Here is a 24,555-nt window from a genome sequence, read left to right on the forward strand (position 1 = left end):
AAGGCGCAGTGCAGTGAACTCTTGTTCACACTTGCGTGTCCCAACACGAGGGGGGCGATACCATCGGCATATAACACTGCAAGTGCATTTACGTAGCTTATGTAATCAAATACCAGATTTGGTTTATTGCATACTATGCCCCAACACAATAAATAGTCCTGTCACTGAAAAGCCACGTATAATACTTCCGCCCGCTACTGTTATACCATAACCTCAAAGCTGGAGGCAGTTCGTATAATGAAATTACTTTTATTCAAGCAATTATAGTATAAAGAAGCAGAGCACTGTTACCCTCTGAGAGGAATTTTGTTATGTTGACCGTGATATACCTAACGGAGATGGCTTATCGGAAGTGAAAGTCAGAATTACGTAACAATTTAGACAGTAACAAACAATAATTTGCTTGTCCTCACTGTCCACATGATAACAAAAACGGTCGACAGCCTAATTAGGCATAAGAATGAGTAACATTCTTGTTCCTGAAAATGAAAATAAATAACTTCAGTGGGCAAACACAGCCTGTACTTCGTCTCAGGAGAGTGCAATGAACTTTGGCACCTGCATATGTTCACGTTAAAGAAAGTGCTAACAGTTATAAGAGAACATTGCTATTTGCTTACTGGTAACAGAGAATGACATACACTTATGCCTTCAAGGTTTGGTCAATACTACCAATATTCACTGTAGAGTCATAAAATAGGCATAGGTTCAGTATTACTTTTCAAACATTTTCCTATCTGACAAAAAATTGTAAATGTAGTTCACTGCAAAATTATAAACTGGTCATAGGTTAAGTCTCTCTCAGCTAAATACCTTTTTATTTATACTGAAAATTAAGTGCAATTCACTAACAGATTACTTCTCACTGTCTTTTGAATAAAGAAGTTACTGTTTTCATAGATAGTTGTCTTTCTATTAATCGTTATGCAGCATGAGCACAATAGACAAAAATAGCAAGAGTAATTGAAACTTTCTATAATTAGGTATATTTGTGCATTTGAACTACTTTCAATGGAGGGGGGGGGCGGGGCTTAATCTTGACCAGAGCAAACTAAACACACTTTCATTACATCAGTAAAACAAGCACTTAGCAAGCATGAACATATAACTCTCAACAGTTGCAGTTCTGAACTTTTACTGCAGTGAAATACAAAATTGAGATATTTGTAAGATCCTTTCAACAAACAATATTAAATTTAGCACACACTATTGCCATATTAATTTTAATGTGCTTTCAATGAAGGACACTCGGTAATCACTTTAGCATGGGAAGGACCCTAAGTGGTTGTGTGACTAGGGATAAAAAAATCAAGGTAGGTGTAAGAGTTAGAGTATAAGTAACCTTATATTTGCGCTCACTAAAACATCCAATGAGCTGATCCTTCACTGTACATTACTACAGTGTTCCATTACAGTGATTGCGCAATGTAGTGGCGATTGCATGTTGGTAGGTGGATTTGCAGGTAGAATTGCTGGACTCTGTCATTTCTTGGTGGTGATGATAGATACCACTTCCAGAATAGTTCCAGCTCTGTATCCATCCATCCGAGGCATTGGAAAGCGTCAGGAAAAGCCTCTCCCCTTTTCTACCTAGGCCAACCACAATTTGCGCGCGCTACACAGTTCCGTTCCCGAGGGGAACCACAACACTTTTTACATACAAAATAACTAAGAACCCTAAGTGAGGATCAGCAATTACATAATAGCAGCCAAACATATTAAATGAAACAGATCATTTGCACATATTGGTAGTTCTACGCAAAATTATTTAAATAAAGTTATTTAATTTTAAAGAAAACCAAAGTGATTATATGACAAAGACAAAACATTTAATTTGCTCATATTGCATCTCTGTAAGAGATTACACTTCCTAAACTCTAAAAGAAATCAAAGTTTCTACAAAGAAAGGAGTGTACAATTTTTTGTTATCGATTCAGTAAACACATTTACAGAACCTCAACGATGTAACATTAAATAAAACAAAAGGCAAAATAAATCAGTAGAGCATTAGAGCTATGGTGTTACAGGCAGATCGGCGCATTTGCTTCTTCTGCCCTCGCTTGCTCTGTACGTAACGTGTCGTTGCGTCAATGTTAGGCTCCTTCAGCCTACGAAGAAAAAACGCTGGACATAGAAATAAGAACAACATTGGTTTGTATATCTATGTAGCCTTACGGTATGTCTGTACATTTCTCCTAATAGTTATTTCTCGCACTCACGTCATTAGCTTTCAAAGGGCCTTCTACATCTACATCCATACTCCGCATGCTACCTAACGGTGTGTGGCGGAGGGTACCTTGAGTACCTCTAACGGTTCTCCCTTCTATTCCAGTCTCGTATTGTTCGTGGAAAGAAGGATTGTCGGTATGCCTCTGTGTGGGCTCTAATTTCTCTGATTTTTTCCTCGTGGTCTCTTCGCGAGATATACGTAGGAGGGAGCAATATACTGCTTGACTCCTCGCTGAAGGTATGTTCTCGAAACTTCAACAAAAGCCCGCACCGAGCAACTGAGCGTCTCTCCTGCAGAGTCTTCCACTGGAGTTTATCTATCATCTCCGTAACGCTTTCGCGACTACTAAATGATCCTGTAACGAAGCGCGCTGCTCTCCGTTGGATCTTCTCTCTCTCTCTTCTGTCAACCCTATCTGGCACGGATCCCACACCGCTGAGCAGTATTCAAGCAGTGGGCGAACAAGCGTACTGTAACCTACTTCCTTTGTTTTCGGATTGCATTTCCTTAGGATTTTTCCAATGAATCTCAGTCTGTCATCTGCTTTACCGACGATCAACTTTATATGATCATTCCATTTTAAATCACTCCTAATGCGTACTCCCAGATAATTTATGGAATTAACTGCTTCCAGTTGCTGACCTGCTATATTGTAGCTAAATGATGGAATCTTTCTTTCTATGTATTCGCAGCACATTACACTTGTCTACATTGAGATTCAATTGCCGTACTTGCTCGTTCTCTACTTCATCGCTAAAAAGTCTAACAAAGGCCGGACACTACCGCAGAAAGCTGTGCACTTGGCAGCCTTAGTTGTACCTGCTTTCTCCCTGCGTGAGGTGCTTTACTTTTTCTTTCTTTTTTTCGTGTGCGCCAGTACAGCAGAGTGGGCCTGTGTTTCAGATGACGCCGACGCGGGAGGCCGGAGCCAGCATGCCGATATGTTCCCCGGCCGCCGGCGACACCTGAGGTGAGTGGCAGAGGGTGCCTGCGCCGTGTCCTGCCGTAGCCGAGAAGGGAATCTTGTTTGTAACAGTGTGCTATGGACGGTGATGTGCTAGGTGTGAAGGTGAAGACCGGAATGACCGGCAGAGTTGCCCGCTAATTCTACACATTCCCTTCCTCACTTCGCGAAACAATAAACAATCACCATAGAACGGAAGGAGTTATCTCGAATATCGTTAAAATAATGAGGCTTGGTTTTATTAATAAGTAAATATCGTTTTAAAATACGGCCACTGCGGCCGGTGGTCAGTGCATGCGAGCTGATTACCTATGTTTACTGGCTATCAACATACACCATAACTGGAGCGCTCGTCCGTTTTTGCGTTTCCTTGCGCTTATTACAGATGCCTCGGTTGACTATAAATCCCATCCATTGTGTCCTGCACGCACTAAATAATTCCCGGCGTACTGAAGACGTATAAGGCTTGTAAGGCGTCGAGATTTATCGTGCGATTAGTGAAACTAACGGAGAAAGCATTATGAGCAATGGAATGATACGGGAAATCGGATAGAGCGTTTCTTTATGGTCGTCCTAATGTATTCGGTGAAGCGCGAAGTAAGCTACCAATCTGTCCTCGCTGAAGAGTTATTGAAGAAAGTTGACGCAAAAGGCCAAGAAACGACTTACTGTTGGTGCTGCCCTTGAAAAAACGTTTAGGGGGTTAGCGACAGGACAACGGCGATGACGTCAAGCAGCAGTTCAGCAGTCTATGGCAACTCAGGCAACGAACTTTTATCCGTATTGAATATAGAAGTTAGCTGTTAGTTAAAAGTGGTTTATGTTGGTAGATACTATGTTGAAAAGTAGATAAAGGTTTCGTGTAATAACAGTATTGTTTCAGAAGTTACTATTTGTGATATAAAAACGGATCTTATACAAAAAAGACGCCTCGTAGAGTGCAGTGGTTTTTTAAGAAGATAGTTGTTTTAATACATCGGCACGTTAATAGAAAGTAAAGAGCTTTGTCAGTCCAATGAAATATTAATCCAATTTTGAGTAAATCATGGTCCGCGTCTGTTTAGATGCCTCCAATTGCTTACGTGTTAGTCACCATATTCTTATTAAAAATCGTGCGCAGCGACCATTGTTGTATTCTAATTCTTATTTCTTTTGTCAGCGTTAAGCAAATAGTTTTCATTATTATACTCGCTACTACGTTGTTTGTGACGCCTCGTTGCAAGACAGTGGTGATGAGTAGCAGAAGTTACTATAGTTGGCCGCGCGGGATCAGCCGAGCGGTCTAGGGCGCTGCAACCATGGACTGTGCGGCTGGTCCCGGCGGAGGCTCGAGTCCTCCCTCGGGCATGGGTGTGTGTGTGTGTGTGTGTGTGTGTGTGTGTGTTTTGTCCTTTGGATAATTTAGATTAAGTAGTGTGTAAGTCTAGGGACTGATGCCCTTAGAAGTTAAGTCCCATAAGATTTCACACACATTTGAACATTTTTTTACTATCGTTGAGAATGTTTGGTCTCCATTATTAAAACAATTTTCGACCAGTACCCAGTTATCTGTCTGCAGTGGGCAGAAGCATATTATAAGGAACGATCAGAAAGGTTCCGTTGGAGGGTGTTGCTGGAGCGTATATGCAACGTAGCGCGACTCTGATGTGGTCATATAGGTATCGGCATTTAGGGATTAATGTGGCATTCGACCTACGTGCCGTGAATGTGGAAAGGTGAACTGTGGCCACGGTGTTGCCAAATGCGTCCAAACGAGAGCGGCATGCTATTAATTTTTTTCGTGGCTGCCGGAGGACAAACAGCGGTGGACATCGTCGGAGAATGAAGAATGTGTATCGGGCAGTGGTGTCATCCATCGTCCCGTTGACTCAAGGACGGCTACCTGCTCTTTGATTCCCGTTGACCATTGCGTATCAATTTCAAGGAATTTGGTATCTCCCATCACTGGGGAACGGTGTACATGGGACTTCACGCCTTCGGTCCCTTGAAAAGGGATATTGAAGGGTCGACGACGATTCCTATCGGACGAGGATGTGCAGCAGGCAGTTACGGACTTCTTGACGCAGCAGGACACAGTGTTTTACATAACGGGTGACTTCAACCTGATGCGTCTGTGGGATGATTGCTCACTCGCTCGCGGTGATTTTGCCTTGTTGGCGTACCGATTATGGACTTAACGGCCTTCGAACGGAAAACTTTTTGATCGCCCCTCATATATTGATTTGGGCTCACATTTAAATCTTCTCGTAAGTTATATAATCATACACCAAAACATGACTACCTGCGTAATATTGAGTTCATCCACCTCTAGCAAATAATACAGCAGCAGTTGCGCGTACCATGGATTCGCCAAGTCTGAGGTACATCTGTGGCACCAGATGCCGACGCACAGATCACGCAATACTCGTAAATTACCGGCCGGTGGTGTTTGGCGCCCAGTAGTGTCCCAGATGTCTTCCGTCGGACTCAGTTCAGGATGATTTGATGGCCAGTACGTCAACGTACCTTCACTGCCTTGCTCCTCGAACCATTTTAGCACGAGTCTGGCCTTGAGACACGGACAGTTACCCAGCCGGAAGAAGCTATCGCCATCGGAGAAGACACGAAGCGTGGTGGGATTACGTAGTCCACAGCTGTCTCGGTGGTTCCTTTCGTATGGATGGCTGCATATCAGGACACGACCATCGGCCAGGCGCAATAGGTAAAGTGATTCAATCGACCAGGGTGCACGGTCCGATCTCGATGACAAGCGCCCACTGCACCCATATCGTTGGATCACAATGGAAACACGTAGGCGTCATGTGCTGCGGAGCCCCTTGCTGAATAAGGGGCGAACGTGTCTGCACCAGGATTTTAGTCTGCAGCAGATGGCCGCCTAATCTGCTCATCGGAGCGGGAGGGCGTCCTACCGCCACATGGACGTCCAGAATCTGTTCACCTACTCTTGGTATCACCGTCCTCCAACCACTTTACGTAAGTGCTCACTCTAGTACCACGCAAACAGCCGCCCATATTTGCCGCCTCCGAGATGCACTTTCCAAAGCACTAGGCTATAAAGTCTGTCCTTCGTGAAAGTCATTTATGTGGTTATATTTCCAGATTTATAGCCAGTATCGTCGCTAGATCGATTCTCCATCCATCCCTGCTTCGTTTACATACGAGGTCTGTTCCGTGAATTCCGGAACATTCGTACGAGGGTAATCCCAAAATTAAGGTCTCCTATTTTTTTTATAAGTACATAGACCTGTTTATTTCTACGACGGTTTACATCAGTTTACAGCTTGAACATTTAGCTATTTTTCGACATAATCACCATGTCTGTCGATGCATTTTTGTAAATTCTGTGGCAGTTTTTGAATGCCCTTGTCATAGCAGCCTGCTGCCATGCTGTTCAGAAAGTTATGAACCTCTTCTTTCACCTCGTCGTCGGAGATGAATCGCTTTCCGGCCAAATGTTCTTTTAACCTAGACAACAGGTGATAGTCACTGGGCGCCAAGTCAGGACTAAAGGGTGGGTGGGTGATTATGTTCCACTGAAACTGTTGCAGAAGAGCAACGGTTGCCGACCGATGTGTGGGCGAGCGTTGTCATGGAGAATGTGTACGCCCTTGCTCAACATTTTTCTCCGGTTCTGAATTGCCCGTTTCAAAAAATGGTTCAAATGGCTCTGAGCACTATGCGACTTAACTTCTGAGGTGATCAGTCGCCTAGAACTTAGAACTAATTAAACCTGACTAACCTAAGGACATCACACACATCCATGCCCGAGGCACGATTCGAACCTGCGACCGTAGCGGTCGCTCGGTTCCAGACTGCAGCGCCTAGAACCGCACGGCCACTCCGGCCGGCTGCCCGTTTCAGTTGTTTCAGAGTCTCACAGTACCTGTCGGAGTTAATTATGATCCCATTGGGCATGAAGTCGACCAACAACGCCCCTTTCCGATCCCCTCAGGTGTAAAGTGGTGTGCCCAGGTTTCGTCACCCGTCACAATTGAGTACAGAAAGTTGTCCTGTTCGGCTGCAAGGCGGTGAGGAAATGCGCGGGTAGCATCAACCCGTTGCCGCATGTGGTCCTCAGTCAGCATGCGTGGCACCCAGCTTGCGCACACCTTCCGGTAGTTCAGTGTTTCCGTTAAAATTCTGTGAGCGGTGCTTCGGGAAACGTCAGGACCCAACGTGCAGAGATCATCCAAGGTGATCCGCCGATCTTCACGCATGCTTTGCTCAACGTTCAACACTGTCTCCTCAGAAATTGACGGTCTCCCGTTCCTTTGTTCGTAGTGAATTTCGGTCCGACCAGTTGCAGACTCTCTACACCAATTACGAATATTTTTGACGTCCATGCACGACTCACCATACACTTCCGTCAATTGGCGATGGATTTCAATCGGTGGTAACATCCAACGGGAGCTCCATTCTCAACGGCTGCCAAGCCAAGACTGAGCGGCTCAGCGCGGCGTGCGCGTGTTTACACATAGTGCGTGAAGCACTCGTCATAACAGTGTGACCAAATGCCACATAAACAGAGATCTGTACTTATAAAAAAAAATAGGAGACCTTACTTTTGGGATTACCTTCGTAATTTCGGACCAATGGTGTGTTGTAGCAAAATGCGGTTGGCATCCCTGCACACGCCTGTGTTTAATGTGTAACTGCCACAAGTTTCATTGTTCTACGTCTGTTAGTTATTGTTCAGTACTGTATGGCTAGAACGTTGCGTCGTACGGTTTGCGAATTTTCAGAAGACAGAGTTACAGGAGGAAAACCTTTACAGAGAGACACACCAAATGTTGCAGGGACCCTACGGCGATGAGTGCTTAAGCCGTTCTCGGTGTTCCGAATGGTTTACACGGTTTAAACATGTCCTGACGGAAGTAAAGGTGACCATAATTCAGGATGCCCTTCGACGTCCTTCAACGATTCTTTTCAGGAACGTCAACGAAACTGTGCGCGCCAATTGAAGACTGACAGCCAGAGAGATTGCAGAAAAATGTAACATGTTAGTTGGATCATGTCATGAAATCCCGACACCGCATCCTGGAACGCATCGTGTTGCCGCCAAGTTCGTCTTACGGCTCATGAGTCAAGACTAGAAAGACGTTCTCCTCGCAATCCGTGAAAAGTATTTGGATCGCGCAAATGAGAACGAGATGTACCTTAGGAGAATCATAACTGGTGATAAGACGTGGGTCTACGTTTACGATGTTGACCAATGTTCAATCTTCACAATGGGGCAGAAAAGGTTCTCCAATACCAAAAGGCTCGTCAGCTCAGGTCAAACATCAAAGCCATGCTGATAGTTTTCTTTGACTTTGGAGGGTTAGTTCATCATGAATTCGTGCCACAGGGACAAACCATTAATTGATGGTACTATCAAGAGGTGTTGGGACGCCTGCGAGAAAATGTAAGAAGAAAACTGCCTGAAATGTGGCGAAACAACACTCGCAGAGTCATTCCTGTTGATGCGAGACTATTCCACAAAAAAAGAAATCACTGTGCTGCCTCGTCTTCCGTACACTCCAGATCTGACACCTGCGGACTTTTTTCATTTCCAAAGTTGAAAACCCCGTTGAATCGAGAAATATTTGCAACAATATACGAAATAAAATTCGCAGACGGCACTTCGCACGATCCAGAAAGAGGCGTACCAAGATTGCTTCATCTACGTGACTACTTTGCTATTCACAATAAAGTGCCTGGCAGAGGGTTCAATGAACCACCTTCAAGCTGTCTCTCTATCGTTCCACTCTGGAACGGCACGCGAGAGAAACGAGCTCTTAAATTTTTCAGTGCGAGCCCTGATTTCTCTTATTTGTCGTGATGATCATTTATTTCTCCCTATATAGGTGGGTGCCAACAGAATGTTTTCGCAATCGGAGGAGAAAACTGGTGATTGAAATCTCATGAGAAGATCCCGTCGCAACGAACAACGCCTTTGTTTTAATGATTGCCACTCCAATTCACGTATCATGTCTGTGACACTATCTCCCCTATTTCGCGATAATATAAAACGAACTGCCCTTCTTTGTACTTTTTCGATGTGATCCGTCAGTCCCATGTGATGCGGATACCACATCGCACAGCAATACTCCAGAATAGGGCGGACAAGCGTGGTGTAAGCAGTCTCTTTAGTAGACCTATTGCACCTTCTAAGTGTTCTGCCAATGAATAGCAGTCTTCGGTTTGCTCTACCCACAATATTATCTATGTGATCGTTCCAGTTTGGGTTATTTGTAATTGTAATCCCTAAGTATTTAGCTGAATTAACAGCCTTCAGATTTGTGTGACTTATCGCGTAATCGAAATTTAGCTGATTTCTTTTAGTACTCATGTGAAGAACATCACACTTTTCTGTGTTCAGGGTCAACTGCCTCTTTTCGCACCATACAGATAGCTTATCTAAATCATTTTGCAATCCGTTTTGATCATCTGATGACTTCACAAGACGGTAAATGACAACATCATCTGCAAACAATCTAAGGCGGCTACTCAGATTGTCTCCTATGTCGTTGATATATATCAGGAACAAAAGAGGGCCTATAACACTTGCTTGGGGAACGCCGGATATTACTTCTCTTTTACTCGATGGTTTTCCGTATATTACTACGAACTGTGACCTTTCTGACAGGTAATCACGAATCCAGTAGCACGAGTGAGGCGATATTCCAGAGGCACGCAGTGTGGTTAAAAGACGCTTGTGAGGAACGGTGTCGAAAGCCTTCTGGAAACTAAAAATATGGAATCAATTTGACATCTCTTGTCTATAGCACTCATTACTTCAGGAATATAAAGAGCTAGTTGCGTTTTGCAAGAACGATGTTTTCTGAATCCGTGCTGTGTGTCAATAAGTCGTTTTCTTTGAGGTGCTATATAATGTTCGAATACAGTGTATGTTCCAAAACCCTACTGCAGATCGACGTTCGTGATATGGGCCTGTAATTCAGCGGATTACTCCTACTTCCCTCTTTGGATATTGGTGTGACTTGAGCAATTTTCCAATCCTTAGGTACGTATCTTTCTGTGAGCGAGCGCATGTGTAATTGCTTAATGTGGAGCTATTGTATCAGCGTATTTTGAAGGGAACCTGACTAGTATGCAGTCTGGACTGGAGACCTTGGCTTTGTTACGTGATGCAAGCCCGTTTGTTACACCGATGGTATCTACTTCTATGTTTCTTATCTTGGCAGTTGCTCTTGATTGGAATTCAGGAACATTTACTTGCCGGCCGAAGTGGCCGCGCGGTTCTGGCGCTGCAGTCTGTAACCGCGAGACCGCTACGGTCGCAGGTTCGAATCCTGCCTGGGGCATGGATGTGTGTGCTGTCCTTAGGTTAGTTAGGTTTAAGTAATTCTAAGTTCTAGGGGACTGATGACCTCAGCAGTTGAGTCCCATAGTGCTCAGAGCCATTTTTGAACATTTACTTACCTACCATAGCTTTCTGAACAGCATGGCGGCGAGCTGGTATGACATGGGCATACAAAAACTGCCACAGCGTCTACAAAAATGCATCGACAGAAATGGTGATTATGTCGAAAAACAGCTAAATGTTCAAGCTGTAAAACTGATGTAAACCATTGTAGAAATAAACAGGTCTATGTACTTACAAAGAAATAAGAGACCTTACTTTTGGGATTACCCTCGTACCTCTCAATTGCTGTCGATACTATATGTTCGAAATGACTACACAACTTTTCTACGCTTACATGATCAGATCGTAAGGACTGAAGACTGTCTTAAAAGGCGTTAAGAGCATTTTTATCATCTTTTTAAAAAAATAGAAATACTTTGCGTTTCGTTATGGGTGTTACGGTGTTCAGCCTAGCAGCAACTGCCTTGTGGTCGCTAATCCCTGTATTCGTCACGATACCCACTATTTGTCCAGGATAATTTGTTGCTAAGAGATAAAGTATAATTTCACAACCATTAACGCTTCGAGAGGGCTCATGAACTAATTGGTCAAAATAATTTTCCGAGAAATTCCGAAAGGGGAAACGGCTTTCGGAGCGGTGTATCTATAGTGGAGGAGAGTATTTCGAAAGAAGCGATTCACGGTACGTAAAGGCAAGCGTAGAAAAATTTGTGCACCAAGTTCGCGAATTTTTTGAACGGACCTCGTACTTCCCTTACCGCGTCACGTGCCCATAACACCATCAGGCGGCATTCGACCCCATAGGTCGCCATAACGTTTTGACACATCAGCGATGTAGTTTGTGAGTGTGTATGTGTATGCACTTGTACGTGCTCAGCGTTTGGTGCAAAGACTGGCATCTGACCTTCAGTATATGCTGTTGTTGTTGTGGTCTTCAGTCCTGAGACTGGTTTGATGCAGCTCTCCATGCTACCCTATCCTGTGCAAGCTTCTTCATCTCCCAGTACCTACTGCAACCCACATCCTTCTGAATCTGCTTAGTGTATTCACCTCTTGGTCTTCCTCTACGATTTTTACCCTCCACGCTGCGCTCCAATACTAAATTGGAGATCCCTTGATGCCTCAGAACATGTCCTACCAACCAATCCCTTCTTCTAGTCAAGTTGTGCCAATGTTCGAATGTGTGTGAAATCTTATGGGACTTAACTGCTAAGGTCATCAGTCCCTAAGCTTACACACTACTTAACCTAAATTATCCTAAGGACAAACAAACACACCCATGCCCGAGGGAGGACTCGAACCTCCGCCGGGACCAGCCGCACAGTCCATGACTGCAGCGCCTTAGATAAGTTGTGCCACAAACGCCTCTTCTCCCCAATTGTATTCAATACCTCCTAATTAGTTATGTGATCTACCCATCTAATCTTCAGCATTCTTCTGTAGCACAACATTTCGAAAGCTTCTATTCCCTTCTTTTCCGAACTATTTATCGTCCATGTTTCACTTACATACATGGCTACACTCCATACAAATACTTTCAAAAGCAACTTCCTCACACTTAAATCTATACACGATGTTAACAAATTTTTCTTCTTCAGAAACGCTTTCCTTGCCATTGCCAGTCTACATTTTATATCCTCTCTACTTCGACCATCATCAGTTATATTGCTCCCCAAATAGCAAAACTCCTTTACTACTTTAAGTGTCTCATTTCCTAATCTAATTCCCTCAGCATCACCCGACTTAATTCGACTACATTCCATTATCGTCGTTTTGCTTTTGTTGATGTTCATCTTATATCCTTCTTTCAAGACACTGTCCATTCCGTTCAACTGCTCTTCCAAGTCCTTTGCTGTCTCTGACAGAATTACAATGTCATCGGCGAACCTCAAAGTTTTTATTTCTTCTCCATGGATTTTAATACCTACTCCGAATTTTTCTTTTGTTTTCTTCATTGCTTGCTCAATATACAGATTGAATAACATCGGGGAGAGGCTACAACCCTGTCTCGCTCCCTTCCCAACCACTGCTTCCCTTTCGTGTCCCTCGACTCTTATAACTGCCATCTGGTTTCTGTACAAATTGTAAATAGCCTTTCGCCCCCTGTATTTTACCCCTGCCACCTTTAGAATTTGAAAGAGAGTATTCCAGTCAACATTGTCAAGAGCTTTCTCTAAGTCTACAAATGCTAGAAACGTAGGTTTGCATTTCCTTAATCTTTCTTCTAAGATAAGTCGTGAGGTCAGTATTGCCTCACGTGTTCCAACATTTCTACGGAATCCAAACTGATCTTCTCCGAGGACGGCTTCTACCAGTTTTTCCATTCGTCTGTAAAGAATTCGCGGTTGTATTTTGCAGCCGTGACTTATTAAACTGATAGTTCGGTTATTTTCACATATGTCAACACCTGCTTTCTTTGTGATTGGAATTATTGTATTCTTCTTGAAGTCTGAGGGTATTTCGCCTGTCTCATACATCTTGCTCACCAGATGGTAGAGTTTTGTGAGGACTGGCTCTCCCAAGGCTGTCAGTAGTTCTAATGGAATGTTGTCTACTCCCGGGGCTTTGTTTTGACTCAGGTCTTTCAGTGCTCTGTCAAACTCTTCACGCAGTATCGTATCTCCCATTTCATCTTCATCTACATCCTCTTCCATTTCCATAATATTGCTCTCAACTACCTCGCCCATGTATAGACCCTCTATATACTCCTTCCATCTTTCTGCTTTCCCTTCTTTGCTTAGAACTGGGTTGCCATCTGAGCTCTTGATATTCATACAAGTGGTTCTCTTCTCTCCAAAGGTCTCTTTAATTTTCCTGTAGGCAGTATCTATCTTACCCCTAGTGAGACAAGCCTCTACATCCTTACATTTGTCCTCTAGCCATCCCTGTTTAGCCATTTTGCACTTCCTGTCGATCTCATTTTTGAGACGTTTGTATTCCTTTTTGCCTGCTTCATTTACTGCATTTTTATATATTCTCCTTTCATCAACTCAATTCAATATTTCTTCTGTTATCCAAGGATTTCTACTAGCCCTCGTCTTTTTACCTACTTGATCCTCTGCTGCCTTCACTATTTCATCCCTCAGAGCTACCCATTCTTCTTCTACTGTATTTCTTTCCCCCATTCTTGTCAATTGTTCCCTTATGCTCTCCCTGAAACTGTCTACAACCTCTGGTTCTTTCAGTTTATCCAGGTCCCATCTCCTTAAATTCCCACCTTTTTGCAGTTTCTTCAGTTTCAATCTGCAGTTCATAACCAATAGATTGTGGTTAGAATCCACATCTGCCCCTGGAAATGTCTTACAATTTAAAACCTGGTTCCTAAATCTCTGTCTTACCATTATATAATCTATCTGATACCTATTAGTATCTCCAGGATTCTTCCATGTATACAACCTTCTTTTATGATTCTTGAACCAAGTGTTAGCTATGATTAAGTTATGCTCTGTGCAAAATTCTACAAGGCGGCTTCCTCTTTCATTTCTTCCCCCCAATCCATATTCACCTACTATGTTTCCTTCTCTCCCTTTTCCTACTGACGAATTCCAGTCACCCATGACTATTAAATTTTCGTCTCCCTTCACTACCTGAATAATTTCTTTTATCTCGTCATACATTTCATAAATTTCTTCATCATCTGCAGAGCTAGTTGGCATATAAACTTGTACTACTGTAGTAGGCATGGGCTTTGTGTCTATCTTGGCCACAATAATGCGTTCACTATGCTGTTTGTAGTAGCTAACCCGCACTCCTATTTTTTATTCATTATGAAACCTACTCCTGCATTACCCCTATTTGATTTTGTATTTATAACCCTGTAATCACCTGACCAAAAATCTTGTTCCTCCTGCCACCGAACTTCACTAATTCCCACTATATCTAACTTTAACCTATCCATTTCCCTTTTTAAATTTTCTAACCTACCTGCCCGATTAAGGGATCTGACATTCCACGCTCCGATCCGTAGAATGCCAGTTTTCTTTCTCCTGATAACGACGTCCTCTTTAGTAGTCCCCGCCCGGAGATCCGAATGGGGGACTATTTTACCTCCGGAATATTTTACCCAAGAGGACGCCATCATCATTTAATCATACAGTAAAGCTGCATGTCCTCGGGAAAAATTACGGCTGTAGTTTCCCCTTGCTTTCAGCCGTTCGCAGTACCAGCACAGCAAGGCCGTTTTGGTTAATGTTACAAGGCCAGATCAGCCAATCATCCAGACTGTTGCCCCTGCAACTACTGAAAAGGCTGCTGCCCCTCTTCAGGAACCACATGTTTGTCTGGCCTCTCAACAGATACCCCTACGTTGTGGTTGCACCTACGGTACGGTCATCTGTATCGCTGAGGCACGCAAGCCTCCCCACCAACGGCAAGGTCCATGGTTCATGGTTATTTTCACATATGTCAACAGCTGCTTTCTTTGGGATTGGAATTATTATATTCTTCTTGAATTCTGTGGGTATTTCGCCTGTCTCATACATCTTGCTCACCAGATGGTAGAGTTTTGTGAGGACTGGCTCTCCCAAGGCTGTCAGTAGTTCCAATGGAATGTTGTCTACTCCCGGGGCCTTGTTTCGACTCAGGTCTTTCAGTGCTCTGTCAAACTCTTCACGCAGTATCGTATCTCCCATTTCATCTTCATCTACATCCTCTTCCATTTCCATAATATTGCTCTCAACTACCTCGCCCATGTATAGACCCTCTATATACTCCTTCCATCTTTCTGGTTTCCCTTCTTTGCTTAGAACTGGGTTGCCATCTGAGCTCTTGATATTCATACAAGTGGTTCTCTTCTCTCCAAAGGTCTCTTTAATTTTCCTGTATGCAGTATCTATCTTACCCCTAGTGAGACAAGCCTCTACATCCTTACATTTGTCCTGTAGCCATCCCTGCTTAGCCATTTTGCACTTCCTGTCGATCTCATTTTTGAGACGTTTGTATTCCTTTTTGCCTGCTTCATTTACTGCATCTTTATATTTTCTCCTTTCATCAGTTAAATTCAATATTTCTTCTGTTATCCAAGGATTTCTACTAGCCCTCGTCTTTTTACCTACTTGATCCTCTGCTGCCTTCACTATTTCATCCCTCAGAGCTACCCATTCTTCTTCTACTGTATTTCTTTCCCCCATTCTTGTCAATTGTTCCCTTATGCTCTCCCTGAAACTCTGTACGACCTCTGGTTTAGTCGTCCAATGTCCTTAAATTCCCACTATTTTGCAGTTTCTTCAGTTTTAATCTACAGCTCATAACCAATAGAATGTAATTCGCGTTAAGTAGGCGAAAAGATGCGATAATATTTGGTTTCATCATCACGATTCAATAAGTTAACTGAACTGTTGGATAAAGTGTCAGTAAAAGTAAAAGTTCTGTGCTGTAACGGTACGTCAAGTGATGGGATCTTTCATAATTTTTTTAGTTTGTTAGTAAAATGACATTAAATATATATTTGGCACTATGACGGCTAAAATGAAGTGCGCGCCATGCGAGATACCCTGAGAGTTGCCGTGAAGGCGGCGGCCGCTGTGGACGTCAGAATGCCACCTGGGGTGGATACGCCGGACTGGGGTGCTGATCGCCTGCCTTCCATCACAGACGGCGGCAGCCGCTCCTGTCCTGCGCTCCGCCGTACCTCCCCCATATCCTGGACTTTTTCTTCGCCTTTGGGGTGGCCGACACATCTTCCAGACACTGAAGTGCTTGTCAAAAAATAAATAAATAAATAAAAAGCGCTGCTATCGCTGAGCCAGGAAGTCTCGTAGCCGACCCGTATTGTCAGCTGCTGCGAATAAGAATCGGTCCGTGTTTCTTCCCTATACCTCCAGTCACAGCATTATTGTTGGCACCTCGCCGGTACTTGCTTTTTTATCAGTTGTATTAGCAGCACATAAAAATGCGTACAGTAACTGATTATTGTGTTTGTATTACAATCTCGTCAAAAGTCTGTGACATTTTTTAAGGTTATTTATGATAGAGGAAATGAATTTCCGTTGTCAGTCGTGTTAAGATTGTTCTTTTACGTTGAGAATCTCGACCCTTCATATTTTGTGTGTGATCGTCTAGTTCTATGTTATTCAGTCGCAGAAAAACAGATGGAGTTTCCGTAAAATACAACGCCTCGCCAGAGTATAAACGTAACTAAACTATCATTGGAATATGTAAAAAAATATGTAGAAACAAGAACATGGGGACACTCTCGAAACCGTTCTTTCTATCCAAAAAAAAATGTATATTGACATTTTGCAGAAATTAACTTACTACATGATAAATTAACTTACAACTTATTCATACGGGGACAGGCTTTCCCAAACTGCTAACTTCTGCATAATGGTTAAAGTGAGTCCTGCGGTAATTGTTAACGAAGTAGTGTGTATTATCATCATTTCGCGAGATACATTTTTTTACGTCCAGGTCGTCGTCAGCTGTGTGACGCTCACTGATTGATAAAGTCCCTTCCGTGACTTACAGTCTTAAGCAGTACGCGTATGATTTCTAACCCTATGTGCCCACTTTCAGTTAGGTAGTCGTCTTGGGCCTCCCTTGAAATCCAGCAAAGGCCTTGTCGGCTACATCTGCCATACATTCGCTAGGCAATATGCCTCCCCTACTTCAGTTTTGATTTTTAGTATGGCCATAATTACAGCTTACACATGTGTCTGTCCCCGTTTCCTTTGCTGTTAATAATTCTGATCATGATCCTCTGCATTGTTTGCTTAGCAGACCTCAGCTTTTCATTGTAAGCTGAAAGTATTGTTATCAGATTCCACAAATGCATTTTGGTGGGTACTAGTGAGGTAATTTAGCAGGAAAATTCAGGCGAAAGTGCTAACTTAGACCTCCTACGATACTAACATACACTCGGCGTAAGACTGGTGTGACATTTGTTTATCAGGTTACAATGAAAACTCACATTTTGGGATTTCCGAAAACCCAGGGATCTTGAGGCAGAGCAAACAAGCGGCAGTAAGAGAGGACACACTGTAGCTGATTACCTGATCCTGTGGCGACTGTCGCCTGCTCTTAGAAGCGTCTGGACTCACCACTGAAAACACTGTCACGGCAGTTGGTGACTTTTACAATGTGGAATGGTAGGTTGCAAAATTTTGCATCACCCCGGTTCCAAGAACTCCTGAAGATAGATGTTGACGGCCGCTATTGTATCACAGACACAGTCCCTTTGACTGTTCAGAGATGTCACTAAACCCGCGCAAAAATGTAAACAACCATGCATGATCAGCGCCTATTAGACGGAGGGGGTCCGACAGCCGATCAGTTCCAGTCATTCCAGCTGGAAGGAGGTAAATGGCTCGTGTTGTCTGCAGTTCAACCGTGCCTAGACGGTCTATACCGCGGTTCGATAGCATCCGCATTGTTACTTTCTGCCAGGAAGGGCTCTCAACAAGGGAAGTGTCCAGGCGTCTTGGTGAACCAAAGCGAAGTTGTTCGGACATGAAGGAGTTACAGAGAGGCGGGAACTGTCGATGACATGCTTCACTCAGGCCGCCCAAGGACTACCACTGCAGTGGATGACCGCTACCTACGGATTATGGCTCGGAGGAACCCTGACAGCGACGCCAACATGTTGAAAAATCATTTCCGTGCAACCACAGGACGTCGTGTTACGACTCAAACTCTGCGCAACGGGGTGCATATGCGCAACTTCAGTGGCGAGGTCCATCTTTGCAACCACGACACCATGCAGCGCGGTACAGATGGGCCCAACAACATGCCAAATGGAACTCTCAGGATTGGCATCACGTTCTCTTCACCGATGAGTGTCGCATATGCCTTCAGTCTCACAATCGTCGCAGACGTGTTTGGAGGCAACCCGGTCAGGCTGAAAGCCTTAGACACATTGTCGAGCGAGTACAGCAAGGTGGAGGTTCCCTGCTGTTTTGGGGTGGTATTATGTGGGACTGGCGTACGCAGCTGGTGGTATGGAAGGCGCCGTAACGGCTGTACAATACGTGAATGCCATACTCCAACCGATAGTGCAAGCATATCGGCAGCATATTGGCGAGGCATTCGTCTTCATGGACGACAATTCGCGCCCCCATCGTGCACATTTTGTGAAGGTCTTCCTTGAGGATAACGACATCGCTCGAATACAGCGGCCAGCATGTTCTCCAGACATGAACCCTATCGAACATGGCTGGGATAGATTGGAAAGGCCTGTTTACGCACGACGTGACCCACCAACCACTCTGAGGTATCTACGCCGAATCGCCGTTGATGAGTGGGACAATCTGGGCCAACAGTGCCTTGATGAACTTGGGGGTAGTACGCCACGAAGAATACAGGAATGCATCAATGCAAGAGGACGTGCTACTGGGTGTTAGAGGTACCGGTGTGTGCAGCAGTCTGGGCCACCACCTCTGAAGGGTCTCTCTGTATCGTGGTACAACATGCAATGTGTGGTTTTCATGAGCAGTAGAAAGGGTAGAAATGGTCTTTATGTTGATCTCTATTCCAATTTTATTTACAGGTTCCGGGACTCTGGGAACCGAGATGATGCAAAACTTTCTTTGGTGTGTGTATTAGTTACCTTTTGTACGTCCGTGAGGTACGATTTGAATCTGTGGAGTCTCAGTGGTGCAGCCAGAGCAGTATTCACGTAAAACATGAAGGAAGTCGCCTGCAAGTGCGCTGTTGAAAAAATGAGCTATGTTGAGCCACGAAATGAGTATGCTGCACAGAGGTCGATCCCTTGCACCTCGCAGAAGTGGAACTGGTTTGCAGTGACTACCTTCTTGTAAACCGTTCTCCCTAGATTGGCGCAGCCATATTAGTTGAAATTAGTTAACGACTTTTACTATGTGCGTGGAAGTCTGTATCAAGATACTGCAGTACTGTGGGATCACGATGGTGACATTACTTGCCCTATCATTAGATCGTAAGATGTGTTTATACAGCAATAAAGAATTAAATTAAGAAGTATTCGGTTCATATAAAATACAAATCTACTAAGACTTCTCCAGTTAGATTACATTACATTTATGTAATACAAGCTATCTAGAAAATTACTGTTTTGGGCTGGAGTCACACGTTACCGGTAAAAATGAGGCTGGCGATGAGTCTACAAATTATTTGAGGTGTACACTAAGCCGATCCTAGTACCCCAGTTTATGTTCCTTTCATTGACGCCGGCACTACTAGATTGAATAGGACCTCAACTGGAACACACGAATAAATGTCACTGAAAGCTCTTCGACGTTAGTGATGATGGGAACATTTGAAGTAGCGTTTGATTTTCCAGTGCTTACTCTGACATTGACTTTCTTCTCTCGGGGAGTGGTGGTGAGGTCGTTAATTTGGCTTCAGTGTTGGTGGAGATGGATTTGTAATGTGACTTGTTGTGACAGGCGAGTGTCGTGTTGTAGCCGCGCCGCGCCGTGACGTCAGCGGGCGCCGCAGCGGCCCATGTCGGCGCGCCTGGAGGCGTCGTCGCGGCTGCGCTCCGCGTCGGAGCCGCGGCTGGGCCCGCCCCCGCAACCGCCCCCGCGGCTAGCTGGGCACCGCCTCCTGCCCGTGTCGCGCTCCTTCGCCTCTGTGCGATCCGTGTTCGAGCAGCCCGCCAAGGTACCGCCGCAGCTGCGAGCCCGCCCGCCTGTACATTGCCTGGTTGGTTAACTGGTTGGTTGGTTGGATGGTTTGGCTTAGCTTTGGTCTGTTTTGGTTTGGTTTGCTCTCGCCTGCCCCGGTCTGGTTCGGTCGCTGTGGCTCCGCACTACGGAGCACGGGACGCGTTCTTCCCGGTGGGTAAAATTGGTTGGAATTGTCGGGTATACTTGAAACCAACTTCTAACCGTCGACCTGGTTCCGAGGGCAGCCCTTGCGCTCGGTCTTTCTGCCTGTGTGTTGTGTTGTATTGTGTTGTAGGTAGATGGACGACATAGGCAGAATTGTAATTAGCTTTCCTTGTCTGTCCGTGTCGTGTGCTGTGTAAATATATCTTTCGTGGTATATGGGTTTATGACGACGTTCTTCCCTTCTCAGAGTTTCTTGTACTTTAGCTGTGCCTTGTGTAAATACTTCACATAGTTACTTTTCTTTCGATCTGGAATGTAGTTAACGAACTTTACCGAGTTATACAACATTACGGCATGTTAGAGATGTGACACTTGGCTCATTATGTATGTCAGTTGATAGCAAAGAAATTCATAAGGGTACTGAATGGCTATCTGGTCAAATTTCGTTTACTTATAACCTGAATAAAGGAGTTTTTAGTAGCAAAAAGTAATGATAATATATTATCTGACCAAGTGCTAATATTTTTTAAAAGAGAGAGGTTCGTAAATTATTCCTATCGATGTATGTGAGAGACGCGTAGAGTATGACGGCTGGAGCAGGGACTATACATATGAACTACTGTGGGACAGGCCACTGTCAGAACAAACCAGCAGCTAGTAGTATCCAGTCGGACACGATGGTCTATCAACGGGAAAGTTTTATATCTCCACTGCCTTACCATAAGTGGACTGCTGTTTTTGACTTGCCGACTGTTTGTCCTCACTCGTTGCAAAGCGATGAAGTGTATCTTTACTCAGGGCGTTGTAGAACTCTTGTAAAACAGTCCTCTGGAAATAGTTTGAAGTCTGCGTATTTATAGTGCTGCCTCAATGGAACAGCTGGAATAATATGGGGGGAGGGCCTTACGACCTTTACAGAACTGACTCTCACTATGCATTTAAGCGTGGCTTTAATTTTAAAACAGTGCAAAATTGAATGAAAAGCAGAGAAAAAATGAGACGAATGCTGGTAACAGGGATAAAATCAATGAAAATGCCATAGCGTGAAATGATATCACTGGGGAAAAAAGCCATGTGACACTGCAGTGCAGTGCAGACGTAGTGACGAAGGAAAATTTGTGCCACACACAGAATCTAACCCGTAGACCCTGCCTTTGACGATCACCCGCTTTCATCATTACTCCATCTTATCACCTCGCGGGCCTGACTTACTCTTCCATTGTTGCTGATGTTTCCATCTACGACCTGCAGACATTCTACCGTCGTAGGTACTCCCACGGCTCCACCGTGGAAACGGATATGCTTGAGAACTTTGGCTTACTCTGCCACAAGGCATCTAAAACTCATCAGTTAAACACTCGGAAATGTTTTTCATCGCAATTGACTCCATTATTTCCTTTTAGGCGAATCTAATTATTTTGGTATGTATCTTGTGATAGGCCCTTTCAAAAGGGATCGTATTTCCGTTGGCGTATGAACTTTATACAGGTATTTTTCGTTTCTCGTAAAATTGAAAGTAGTGATGCCCACTTTGATAAATTATAAATCTGGTACTCACTGGTGGTGTTATTCAGGGGATGATTGTTGCTACTGGTGTTTCCTGTATAAATAAGTCTGAAACTCTCCACAATCGGACTAGCTCAATGGGTGACTTCAGCTATTACATAAGAAAAGTTCATTCATTTTAGCTTGAACAACTGCTACGCAATAGTCATTTAACTTACACATTAATGTAATTTTCATATGCCCACATGAGCTACAAATCTCAAACTACGGCATACAACTGCACAAATAAATCTGACCGTTTTACGTCATTTTTTCCCGTCAACCGAGAGAGATCAGAGAGATTATAATTATACAAAAAAAAAAAAATGTAGTCGTTTACAGTGCTGGCAACGAAAGTATTTAAATTGACTTGGTACATGCTTCATGCACATATAGAGAGAAATTTAGTCAAAACATTACGCAAATGCTATAAAGTTATTTACAACAATCATCTTTCCTGTTAAGTAGGTGATAATCTGGAAGCAGTATTGGGACATCGTAAGAGGAAGCATCAGTGAGTCCGGCCTCAGGGCGTTCTAAGATAGCTTAAGGGGAGACGGCATTAGATTGTTACTAAAAATTCTGAATTTAAAAAAAAATCATATTATATCTCTATATATAAGTGTGCAAAATTTCAATGAGATTGAACAAAAAATGACAAAGATATGGATTTACAAAAATATCAGTGCAAGACTGCCACAGTCTCCCCTTAAAGGCGAAGGCGACTGTTCCCGAATAGCAGGAAATCCGGATTCGAGTGGCAGTGTGGTAGAAATTTTCAGTTGTCATAACTTATTATATCGTGGAATAGATAACAGACTTACTTACTTTCAAGAAATTTTCAAGCAAAAAGGAAGTGGTATTAGACGCTAGTGAATGAGATAAATAATATATGTTTCAGTGTAGAGGAACACAGATGCCTGATGTAGACTGAAACGGGAAAACGGAGCAGAAAAAGATTTTCTTCGATAAAACGCTCTGAAATACGTTTGACAATATTAACTGATAAGAGTAGGAAAACAGGAAACTGGTAACTTAGGAGAGGGTAACTTTATTTTTCAGCATTTTCTTTAGGGAAGAAATGTGAATAAAAAATAATCATAAAACGCTTATAAAAAATAATCATAAAACGCTTATAAACGTACCGTGAGGAGTAAGAAAAATCTCTCTGCGATGAAATCCTAGCAGACCCTCGTCGTAAGGTTGAGTGTTCAGCGTCTGCTATTGTGTGCGTTTTAAATGCACCGTGACTCTGTACTTCACACACAGATGTGAAGAGTATGAAAGGAAAAGAAGAAAATCAGTAGCTAATGTTCTGCCTGGGTTAGCAGTCGTCTTTGCATCACTCGGCTGCGGCGCTTGTAAAAAATAAATAAATATAAATAAAATAAAGCCTGCAGCAGATTAGGAAGAAAAAAAAGGCGATTTAAATTGACTCGTAGGAAATTTGGTGCAACGGATGCGAGTATCAATTATATAAAGTCTGAAGCTATTGGCGGCGATGAACGGGAGTGTCCACATAAGGTGGGAATGACGATCAGTAGAGTAATCGAATGAAGGGAAATATTATAATATTATTTCTGGGAGGAAGGGAGGAAAAGGGAGAGAGGGGGGGCCTTCATAATGTCATTTGAGATCTCGGCGAACGTGTCACAAAGCAGAGTCTGACTGAAGCCACAAAGAATACTGTCACTACAGAAGTTAGGGATCGATGAAGACGTACCAAGCCATTCAGAAAAAAAGGGGAGAGAGAGAGAGAGAGAGAGAGAGGTGCTTTAAAACAGTGTCAGCTCGTAAGAAGAGAGGTGAATCCTGAATGCCCGCACTCAACTTGGCACGAAAAGATAGGCAAATTCTGGGAAAAAAGTACCAATGTAAACGCTGGAAATATGAGCCAAACATTCGCTTTATAAAGAAATTTATAGGGCCTTCAATACACAGATCTCCGCGAAATCAGTAGGGCAGGGGTTAGAGATTTTCTATAAGTTGTCATATTGTCGACCATACTACTTCGTACTACATCTTTTGCACAATTCTTCTGTTGCATTCCAGTGTGTGATACATTTTAGAGTAGATGATGCATTTTAAAAGATCTTTCATTTTCTGTCTTGAATTTGTACTGTTTCTGGAGATGTTTGTACATAGCGCTGGACTTTCTTAAATCTAGTTAGATAGAGCTCGTAGTCTCTAGAGCAGTGACTCAGAAAGGCATGCAGCTGCCGACTTTGTCTATGATTTAGAAGAGGATGATAGTCATTATAGAAGCTCGTTTGCGCTGCTGGGACTCTTGGCATTTTGGCAGCAGGTGGCTAGAGGCTGTGTGGCTGGCTTCTGAGCTGCAGTACGGCCGCTTAGCGCAGACTGCTTGGTTCTGGCGACGTGCCGTGGCTGTGCTCCTGGCATGCCGAATAAGTCGCTTCCAGCGCCCACGATGCCACTTTCATTTTTTATATTATTACGGAAACGCATGCTCATCTTTTCTTGCCCGCAAGTCAGTCTCTAATTTAGAACATTAACGCTAATTTTTTTCTGAAGATTGCATGTATGTTGTTGTAAATAAGACAGAGGTAGACAGTGAATTTGACGCCATGATGACTAGGCTTGTAGGGTCTCTAATTTGAAAACGTATGAGCTAAAAAGTGAGCTAGGCTGTGTAGAATGAAATCCGTATATGTTTTATACACTTCTTGTCGTTTCAACT

The 24,555-nt window shown here is 43.6% G+C and overlaps 1 long non-coding RNA gene across 1 annotated transcript in view; it reads left to right on the forward strand.

Moving 5' to 3' along the window:
• LOC126253373 (uncharacterized) overlaps positions 1-24,555 on the forward strand; it is a 677,982-nt gene that overhangs the window by 561,183 nt on the left and 92,244 nt on the right. The window contains exon 3 of the long non-coding RNA XR_007545948.1: positions 3,134-3,200. This is a non-coding gene — a long non-coding RNA (uncharacterized LOC126253373). The remainder of the gene's footprint in view (positions 1-3,133; positions 3,201-24,555) is intronic.

The sequence above is a fragment of the Schistocerca nitens genome, chromosome 4, assembly GCF_023898315.1.
Source record: "Schistocerca nitens isolate TAMUIC-IGC-003100 chromosome 4, iqSchNite1.1, whole genome shotgun sequence".
In the NCBI taxonomy this organism is placed as follows: domain Eukaryota; kingdom Metazoa; phylum Arthropoda; class Insecta; order Orthoptera; family Acrididae; genus Schistocerca; species Schistocerca nitens.